The sequence below is a fragment of the Mustela erminea genome, chromosome 18 (assembly GCF_009829155.1).
Source record: "Mustela erminea isolate mMusErm1 chromosome 18, mMusErm1.Pri, whole genome shotgun sequence".
Lineage (NCBI taxonomy): Eukaryota > Metazoa > Chordata > Mammalia > Carnivora > Mustelidae > Mustela > Mustela erminea.
The window spans coordinates 6,952,520-6,963,792 of record NC_045631.1 but is presented as its reverse complement, the minus strand read 5'-3'; positions in this window follow the sequence as shown (position 1 = coordinate 6,963,792).

Genomic DNA, 11,273 nt, shown 5'->3' with positions numbered 1-11,273 from the left:
TCTATTTCTAAAACTCCAGAAAAGAGTGAGAAAACCTCTAGAGTTTCATAAATGGTTTAACCACTCCATGAAAACACGAACACGGTAGGCAAGAGGGGGAGGGGGGCCTCAGTACATTGGACAGTGGGGTTTGGAGTGGTTACTGTAAGACTAAAGATAAGAGGGACTGTTCACACACATTGTCAAATTTGTTTCTCATGTGGATCAGGGTTTTGCAAGACTGTAACCATGGGTATGTGATGGTTGAACAAACAAATCAGCAAACATAGTAAGGGGAGTCAGAGAAAATAGCTAGAAACAAGCAAGGAGAGGAAGCCAGAATGAAACTTCTGGTGCTTGGTAAGAGCCGGAGCTGCTAGGACAACCTCGTGATTATTATTTTCATGATCATATTATTTAATACATCTACAAGTTGATACAGAAGTATAAACAGGTTGGTATACATTGCTTAGAATACACACATGTATTATCCTTTTCTCTATGCTGAGCACTTCCTAGAAATGCTATCCCAAGTGAAACAAGTACACTTAGCATTCAGATCTTGGTTTCTGTCTTAGTCCATTCAGGCTGCTCTAGTGGAATACCATATAGACGTGTCATTTATGAGCAACAGATATCTATTTCTCAAGGTTCTTGAGGGCCCACCCTGGTTCACGAATGGCCATTCTTTTGTTGTGTCTTCACAGGGCAGGAGGGATGGGGGGCCTCCCTGGGATGTCTTGTGTAAGGGCTGCCCCCTCATGCCCTCATCACCTCCCAAAGAGTTCACATCCAAATGTCACCACACCAGGAACTGGGATTTAACATATGAATTTCCAGGGGACCCAGAATATTCAGCCTATATATAAAACGGTATCTGAATACTGTTCTCCAATAGGAGGGACCAAGGCTATCTACAGTAGTGGCTAATTTTAAGGCTGGGCAGGGAAAACACAAGATGAGGGTCTTGTCATGCAAAAACAAAAAACAATGAAATGCTTAAAAAAAAAAAAAAGATAGGGGCATGCCGAAAAGACACAAGGGTCACCTGAAAGAGACTCAATGGTCAAGCTAGAACAAGATGAGCAAACAAATAAATAAAAGCATTTAACTTTGGATCATAACCTGAGAATACAATAAATATCCACAAGTCCATACTGATACCAATACTTGACTGAACACATAAATAGGCAAAGAGGATTAAGAGCACAATCTTGACGAGTACTGAGTAGTACATGGAAATGCTGAATCATGATGCTGTACTCCTGAAACTAATATAACACTGCAGGGGAACAGCCCTGGAATTAAAACAAAATTTAAAAGATTCATCAGTCAATCCATCATTGGAGAAGGGAGAAATAGTCCTTACAGAAAAATTCCAGTGAGTAAATGTAGAAGGGACGAGGGAGTGAAAACACCACGACTGAAATACTATAGTAATAATTGGTGTGGGCAAGACCCATGGATGAATGCTAATGCCATGGGATGAAACACGAGGGCATGTTTTTTTTTTTAAGATTTATTTATTTATTTTACAGAATGGGAGAGAGTGTGGCGGGAGGGGCAGAGAAAGAGGGAGGGTCTTAAGCAGAGCCAGATGCAGGGCTTGATCTCACAACCCTGAGAGCACAATGTGAGCCAAAATCAAGAGTTGGTCACTTAACCCACTGCACCACCCAAGGGCCCCAAACACAGAGGGTATTTTAGACAGTATATTTGCACAGCCTCAAAGTTCTTGTATTTATTAACTTGCTGTGGTGGTTTTAACATGTGTCCATGAATTCTTTGGTATTCCTCCTTCTAGGAGGAATTCATTCCCAGTTTGATTCCAGCTCCCTTGAATTTGAGCTGAATTTAGTGCCTGGTTCTAATGACTGGCATACAGAAAGAGAAAATAATGATTTTAGAGTGGAGAAACCCAGCAGACACCATCTAAAGTGAGTGAAGAAGGCTAAAACCACCAGTTATAAGTCATGGTATGCTTGCAACAAGAAGCCACTTCCTCCATAACATTTTCTCCCCAAATCTGTAACTCTAGTCCAATCACGAGAGTTTTCTCGTGATGAGAGAAACCTACATTGAGGATATTCTACCAAAAATACCTGAGCAGTACCCTTCAAGATGTTGACATTAAAAACAAGGAAAGATTAAGGGACTCTCAGCTGGGAGGAGACCAAGGAGGGCTTACAAGCAGATGCAACACGTTATCCTGGATTGGACCCAGAAACAGGAAAAGAACACCAGTGAAAAACTAGTCAAGTCCCAGCAAAGTATTAATTTAGTTAACAGGATTATAACATGGCTATATAAGATGTTAAGATTAGGAGAAGCCAACTAAAGAACATGTAGGAACTCTCTGTAACCTTTTTGAAATCTTCTGGTAATCTAAAATTCTTTCAAAACCAGTTTTAAAAAAAAACACACTTAAATTAATTTAAGGGCCACCTGGCTGGATCAGTCAGTTGAGAGTCTGACTCTTGATTTTGTCTCAGGTCATGATCTCAGGGTCATGGGATCGAGCCCCACAGGGGGCTCTGTGCTCCGTGCAAAGTCTGCTTGAGATTCTCTCTTTCCCTCTGCCCATCCCCCTGCTTGCCCTCTCTCTCTAAAATAAATAAATCCTTAAAAAAAAAGAAAAAAAATTAATTTAAAAACTCCAGCTATAAAAGAAATAACACAAAGCAAAGTATCACAGAATATATATGTATGTGATGGATAAGAATATATAAAGGCAAGTTTGAGCAAACAAAGGAGACAAAGGGACAACATCACCATTCAATAACATAAAATGCAGGGTAAAATGTATTAGAGGGGAAACAACTCGGTTCAGTAATTATTGACTTCCATAACGATATAATTGCATGAAACTTGATTCAGTAAATGAAACATCTTCACAATATATAAAGGAAAAACTCTTGTTAAGTGTAGACAACATTAACAGAAATATGAATGTTGATGATTTTAACACACCACACTCGGTCAAGTAGACATAACATGTGTAATTGGATAATAAAAGAAATAAGGTTGATTTACTAGATATGTCAAAGTTTTTAACCAACAGAGAACACATATTCTTTACAAAGCCCCAGGGAGAATTTTGAAAATTGATCATAATCTACAGAACAAAAAACTTTCAATGATTTCTAAGAGGAAAAGAATGCGCTGGCTACCTTATGTGGTCATGATGCAATAAAACTAGAAATTGACAAAATTTACAACAACTGCAACGAAGTTCTAAATACTTAGAAATGGGGGGAAAAACCTAATGTTTTCCTATAAATAGTGTGCAAAGATGGTCATACAAATATTAATTGCAGAATATTTGGATGAAAACAAAACTGAGAATATTATGAGCAAAACCTTAGAATGCAGTCCAAACTTCAGTCAGATGCAAATTATAGATTAAGTGTTTTTATTTCAAAAAAGTATAAGAAAAACGAATGAAACGATGAATTCCATGAGGTGGAAAATGGGCCATGAAACTACAAAATGCAGGAGAAAAAAGACTAATACATCTAAAAGTCAGAAAAGAAATTAGAAAGAAGTAAATTGTAGAATCAGTAATCGAAGGGCTGGCTTTTTAAGAAAAATGAAATCAATAAATCTTTGCTTATTCTAATCAAAAGCAAAAAGGAGGGAATAAATGAGAAATAAAATTACTAGTAAGAAAGGGGAAGGAAAAAATATAGAGAAAATCTTAAATATTCAAAGCTGCTGGCATGGAAATAGACATATAGATGAATGTAACAGACAGAGCAGAGAGCCCAGAACGAAATCCAGGCACATATGGTCAATTAATTTACAACTAGGAAGCCAAGAAGATACAATGGCTTCCCATCCTCACCATCACCTGGTTATGCCAGACTCATAAAACAAATTGGGACGCATTCCCTCCTTAAAGTGTTCATGTAAAAGTGGTAGTTTTTCCTTAAATGTTTGACACCATTGGAGCTTGCTTGAGCAGGGGTGGGGTGGGGGTGGGGTGGATGGTATTTCATGATGAATTAAATATCTTTAAAAGTGTCAAAACTACTCAGATTTTCTATTTCTTCCTGAGTCAGTTTTGGAAAAATTGTGTTTTTAAAGGCATGTGCTGATTTCATCTGAGTAATTATATTTATTAGCATAAAGCTGTGCATAATATCCCCCAGCATATCCTTTTCAAAGATCTATAGGATCTATAACGATACCACCTCTGACATTTCTGGTTTTAATCTATGTCTTTTCTAATTTTTCCTGAATAGTGCTTCTAGGCACTTTGTCAGTTTTATTTAGACTTTCCAAAGAATCAAGCATGAATCTTATTATTTCCTATTATTCTTCCTATATTGTTGATTTTTTCTTTATTATTTTATCCTTTCTTCTCATTTAAGTTGTAATTTATTCTCCTTTTCATAATTTCTTAAGACGGAACTTGATTTTTTTTTTTAAGAATTTATTTATTTATTTGACAGAGAGATACAGTGAGAGAGGGAACACAAGCAGGGGGAGTGGGAGAGAGAGAAGCAGGCTTACTGCTGAGCAGAGAGCCTGATGCAGGGCTCAATCCCAGGACCCTGGGATATGACCTGAGCCAAAGGCAGACACTTAACAACTGAGCCACCAAGGTGCCCCTGTGCTTTTATATTTTTAAAATATTATATATATGTGTATATATATATATATATATATACACACACACACACACATATGTGTGTGTATATATGTGTATATATGTCATATGTGTATGTGTATATACACACATATATGTATATACATGTATATACATATACACACATGGATATAAATATATATATTTATTTTTCAGAGAGAGAAGGAGCAGTAGAGGGAGAGGGAGAAGCAGGTTCCCTGCTGAGGAAGGAGCCCAATGCAGGGCTCAATCCTAAAACCCTGGGATCATGACCTGAACTGAAGGCAGAGCCACCCAGGTACCCTTGGTTTGTGGTTTTAAATCTTGCCTCTCTCTCTCTCAATCTTTTTTAAAATTTTATTTATTTATTTATTTGTCAGAGAAGAGAGGGAGCACAAGCAGGGAGAGCTGCAGGCAGCGGGAGAAGCAGGCTCCTCACCGAGCAAGGAGCCTGATGCAGGAGTTAATCCCAGGACCCCGGGGTCATGACCTGAGCCAAAGGCCCACGCTTAACTGACTTGAGCCACCTAGGCATCCCAAATCTTGCCTCTCTTCTCATATAAGCACTTAAATCTATAAATTTCCCTTGAAACACTGCTTTAGTTGCATCCCACAAACTTTGATAAGTCATATTTAGAATACAATCTGCATATATTTTCTCTATCTATATCTTGGAACTTTTTCCTTATATAATAACTATTAATGCTGTTGTGAATTGTTTCCTTCATTCATTCTTTCTTTTTTTAAGATTTTATTTATTTATTTGAGAGAGAGCGAGAGAGAGAGAGCACAAGCAAGAGGGAGAGGGAGAAGCAGGCTCCTAGCTGAGCTGGCAGCCCCATTTGGGCCTCGATCCTAGGACTCTGGGATCATGACCTGGGCCAAAGGCAAACACTTCACGAATGAGCCACCCAGGTGCCCTGCATTCTGTGTTTCTTGATATTAATACTGTGATACCTGGTTACTTTTCCCCTGCATTTATCTGTTCTGTTTTCATACCCTTCGAATGTAAGTTTTCTAGGTTTCTTTGTTTTCATTGTGCACTGAAAGAATGGTTAAGCTCTTGTTCTATGCAACCAGTGAACAGTCTTCGTTTTCTCATGTTTAACCAGTTGTCAATTTACATTGTCTCCTTGTCATCCTGCTTTATTCTTTCCCCTATAGGCTTGTGCATTGGTTTTTCTTTTCCTCTTTTGTTATAGGAGTCCTATATATTTCTTTATTTTCTCCAGGGGATTTTAAGATATAAATCCTGCTTTTCATTCAATTACAATTTCATTTTAATGTTTAGAAAAACTGCATGCATTAGTTCTTTAATAATCAGTCTTAAGTAGGAAATAGTGTCTACTACTTCTCTTCAGTTCAGAAAATTACAAAATTCCTTCTTTTCTCCCATTCCCTATTTTATGTGAAATATAAGATTCTAGAAGCAGCTTCTTATGTTTTTTTCTCATTTTAAAGCCTTCTAATCTTTCAAAAACACTTATGGTAATTGCATAGTGCTTTGCAACTTTATTTTAAATTTATTAAGAATTATATATGTAAACGATTTCAGGTTTCACTTCTAGCCTTTTATTCTACTTCCTCATTACTGAGTCTGAGTTTTTAAAAATTGCTACAGTTTCTTATTACATTTGAGTTCAGCTTTGGGTAACATTTTTCTGGCTAGGTATGCGGGTTGCATACTCTGAGTATTTGCATATCTGGGGGATTTTCCCATTATTTTCACACATGAATAGTATTTTGTCTAGGAATTTGGGGGTCAGTAAAATTTCCTCTCAAAATGTTTTATGAATTTCTCCAATGTCTTCAAACATTTAATGTCACAGAAGAGAGGTCTCAGTCCTTCCTGGTCCTTGTTTGCTCTGCAAAAGAATTTACTAGATAGGTCCCTTCATCCACTGAGCTCCCCATAATGAGCTAGTGGACTCTGCAATATAATTTGAATTATAAGAATTTAAATTACACTTTAACTGTGTCCTGGTAACTTACCATGAGAATAAAGACAAACCTATTTAGAGAACATTTTTCCCAAAGGACAGAATAGGATTGTGATAGAAATCATGGTATAGTTTAGGAAAACAGGTTTTCTGCCCTAGAGCTTGGTCATAAACAGGAGAATGCAGGCGAAGGAAGAGGGTAGCCATGAACAGAGAACAAGGAAACATAATGGAGATGGGAGACTACCACCGGTTGACCCACGTTCAATCAGCCTCATGGGTTTAGTTTCAGTTAAAGGGCAGAAAATAAGATCACAATAAAATTTCGTATTTTTCTCCTATAGAAAGAGGTCTACTAATGTTCCTGGAAACATAATATCTGTGTTTCACCACTTTGTGAAAATGGTTTCCTCTATAGACTTTATCTATGTTTAGGATAACAATTGTATAGTATTTCAGTATTCTGCTTCTTGGGAATAATAGTATCACCTATGGCTCCAACGGTAAATGTCATGTGTATTTATGGCAAGTAAATACATTATTATGTATTTGTGAACCCCCAAAATATAATTATGGCCCCAAATATAGTTTACCCTATAGAAATTTTGAAATAACCTTTTGAGATAAATGATGATGGAAAGAATGCCCTTTTGTACATTCAGCCAGAGTAACCCCCAATACACATCAAAAGGGGGGAAAAGCCAGGAAGAGGGGAAGAAATCATCTCTCTAGGTTCCACAACTTTCTTACAACTTCCAGATTTCCACTGAGTCTAACTCCTGCTGGAAAAGTCCCTCTGGGCAGACACAGGTTTCAGAAAGACATGCTGTGGAACCTGGGGAGCGAATGCCGTGGAGGGGGAGAGAAGTGTCACAGTGTACACCCAGCTGGTCCAGATTATCCAGCCTCCAAGGTGTATCTGCCGGCTGCCCCGGGTTCCCCTTATAAATCACCTCCCTGCTGAACATCAGACCCGACTGGGGGCTGATTCATTGGCTGAATGCCGCTACCTGGCTTCGGGAGAAGCCTGTGTCTCTGTCCTGTAATAGTCATCACGCTTTAAGCAACCTTCACATTTTTGAACAGTGACATAGTGTCCTCAGCTGAAGAAAGAGGAAGTCTGCAGTCCGCTTCCGGCAGCTCGCAGGGAGCTGCTTTCCTCTCCTTGACATTAGCAAGGTTTGTCAGCTTGTTAATCTTTAAGGGGATTTGGGGTTGAATTTGGGGGTGGGGCGGTGGGGCTTGGGTGGATAATACAGTCAGAGCTCTTCAAAATGGTTTGAGGGAGTAAAATAGATGCCCATGTTTTTTATGGCTACGATTCCCGCTTGGCCTTGGGTTTCAAGTCCCAAGTTTATATGAAAGGAAAACCACAAACTATTAGATATGTAAGCACTGTAATAATAGTCTCTACCTTTTTTCCTGATGACTTCCAAGTCTGTTTCCACAATTCTGAGGTAGCAGAAGCAATCAATAACTATAATATAAATTACATGTGGATTGGGCATTCAAGCATTACGGGGTCTGCCTTCTCCAGAAGACCAACGTTAACCGCCGAGGTTGGCTGGGACCCATTTTCTTCCCTTTTCCATTATTTTTCCACCTGATGCCCAACAGGCAATTGAGATCTGGTGAGAAAAGCAGAATTCGGGAGTCGCTAGACTCACCCCCTCTCACAGAACAGCTTTATTCTGATAAACTCCCCTCCCTTGCGAAGACCACAGTCACCGTGAGATAAAACAGAGGAGTGGAGACTTCTCCCTCAGAGACTGACTCTAGCAGTCATACTTACTAATTATTCCCTGACAAATACATATTGGCCTTAGACAGAATGCTTGAGATGGGCTCCATCTGGCAAACATCACAGGAGGCTTCTGTGCAGTTGGAACAATGATGGCATTGTCTTAGTATCAGATGGTCGAGACGCAGTCAGAGTGACATCTGGCCCTACGGAAAACGTGTTCAGCTTCCCTCCTTGGGGCAAAGAGAGAAATCTTCAAAGAAGTGTCCTCTGTAGATTTTTCTGGAGGAACGCTATGGTCAGAACGCCATGCCCTTTCCAACAGAGTGGTATTTAAACTGTCCTTCTGGGGCACCTGGGTGGCTCAGTCAGTTAAGCGTCTGCCTTCTGCTTGAGTTACGATCTCAGGGTCCTGGGATTGAGCCCTGCATCCAGCTCCCTGCTCAGCGGGGAGTCTGCTTCTCCTTCTGCATCTCCCCCCCTCCACCGCCGTTCATGTGCTCTCCCTCTCTCTCTCTCAAAATAAATACGTAAAATCTTTTAAAAAATAAAAAATAAACTGTTCTTTCTGAAACATGCAGGTGCCAACGTGCTCAAGGCCCTTGTGGGAGTGTGAAGGGGGGGAGGAAAGATTTCTAACTTGCATTTAAACGAGAGCCACCCAAGTTTTTATTACTTTAAATATTAGCTTCCTACCTAAGAGCCAGGCTGAAGGAACAGCTCTACTGCTTTTAAGAAAGTGAGCACCTGGGTGGCTCAGTGGGTTAAAGCCTCTGCCTTCAGCTCAGACCATGATCCCAGGGTCTTGGGATCAAGCCCCACATCGGGCTCTCTGCTTAGCAGGGAGCCTGCTTCTTCCTCTCTCTCTCTCTCTCTCTGCCTGCCTCTCTGCCTACTTGTGATCTCTGTCTGTCAAATAAATGAACGAACTTTAAAAAAAAAAAAAAAGAAAAAAACGGGGGAGGAGGGTCTGAAAACTCAGATCTATGACGTGACACTTTTGCTTTATAGATCTGGTTGCATCCCATCGCTGGTCGTGGCAACCAAACCAATTTGTGGCACGGGGACGGATTCGGAGCAGAAGGGTCTATGACTCTGTTTTGAGAAGTTTCTACATGATTTGAAATACAGCAGAGAGAAATCATCAGCATTGGTAATAGAAATTACCAACCCTTGATGGGTCCACTTTCCACAGAGAATCCGGGCTTTGTAACAGAGACCTTTTACTTCCACCAGGATTTAACATCATTTCATGTTCCTAAAGAATCACAGTTGGTCAGAAACACTTAAAAAAAAAAAAAAGAACAGGGGCGCCTGGGTGGCTCAGTGGGTAAAGCCTCCGCTGTTGGCTCAGGTCATGATCCCAGGATCATCGGGCTCTCTGCTCAGTGGGGAGCCTGCTTCCCCCTCTCTCTGCCTGCCTCTCTGCCTACTTGTGATCTCTCTGTCAAATAAATAAATAAGTTCTTTAAGAAAAAAAGAAAGAACACACCCCCCTTTTAAAAGCTGTTTTTCTTCTTTTTTTTTTCCATGAAATTTAAAGGTAATAGATGATTTTCTCTTGATATTTATTCTTCTAGGCTGCCTTCAGTGAACTTTTAAGGAGAGGCAGGGAGACACAACAGAATAATACACAGAAAGTTTGCCATCAGAACTGGGTTTGGGTCCTAATTCTGCTACTTACTGTCTACATGTTTTGGGACAAGTTATCTAGCCTCTTTGCATTTAAATGTCCACACTTATAAAATAGAAACACCTAAGTGGCCTCATTCCTATGAATGTTAAATAGAAAAAACACAGAGTACTAGTCACAGCAGAGACCTACAAATGAGGTCTTCACTCATTTTATTTCAATTTTTTATAAATTCAAAGTTTCACTGTACAAATTGCTAGTAGAATGACCTTGTAGCTACGTGAGGTATTCAAAAGACAACTGATTATCATTTTAATATCTGTAAGCATTGGGTGGTCTGGGGTGATGAAAGTTTGCAGGCTTCAGTCAAGTTCAAAGCTGTTCAGCAGACAGAAAGTACACCGACATAAGGTACGATCCAAGGCTACAGAAAAATCTGATGAGGTAATCAACCTAGGTTCAAGTTGCAGGTGTCCGTAAGTAGACAGATGAATTAAGAAATGTACGAGACATGAATCTAGAGGTCTTGTGCCCCATGAAAACCTCTTTTGAGTTACAGAGCCACTGATGTGGAAAAATCAATATGGTATAAGGCACCACATCAAACTCGCCGACAAGAACCCAGGCAGCATCTTGGCTCAAGTTTTTCTTTTTCCAAGTCCCGAACATGCTGAAAAAGCAACCCCACATCATACCTGCGTTAATATGATAGTGTCCTTACTTGGCAGAAAGTTGTCCTGAATGCAAGAAACACTCACCCATCAGAAATGCCTTGTCCAGGTTCCCGTCAGTCACATGAAAGGGTGAATTCCGTCCTCAGTGGTATGCCCCTTACAGTGTCCCCCAAGAGTTAGAACTCAGTATTCAAATGTGGAAGTTAAAGAACACGCTGGTTTTTAATATTTGGTATTAAGAACTTGTTATGTTTAAGAAAGTTTGACCCTAAGACACTGGCAGCCTGGTAACCTTGAATTAAAAATGTGAATTCCATATTTAATTTAGACTCGTGATTTTCATTTTCAGCCTTTCTAAGTGTGTATGTTCTGTTGGAACATTTAAGGGAACTCAAAGTTCATTATGCTTATCCTTGTTTATTAGACGTCTGAGGGATGGTTTAAGTTACACAAAGTCAAATATATCAAATTCAAATACGCAATCTAAAATATTCATGGGAATTAAATTATTGAAATTTATAACTGGGACCACACATTAATCTAAAGAGCTTTAAGAGTGAATGGTGAAACTGCTAAAAGAATAAAAAGAATGATACAATTTATAAGCAGACTTTAAAAGTACTAGGAAGAACTAAGGTTTTTAACTTTGTAACTGTAATGTATCGAATATTAATTT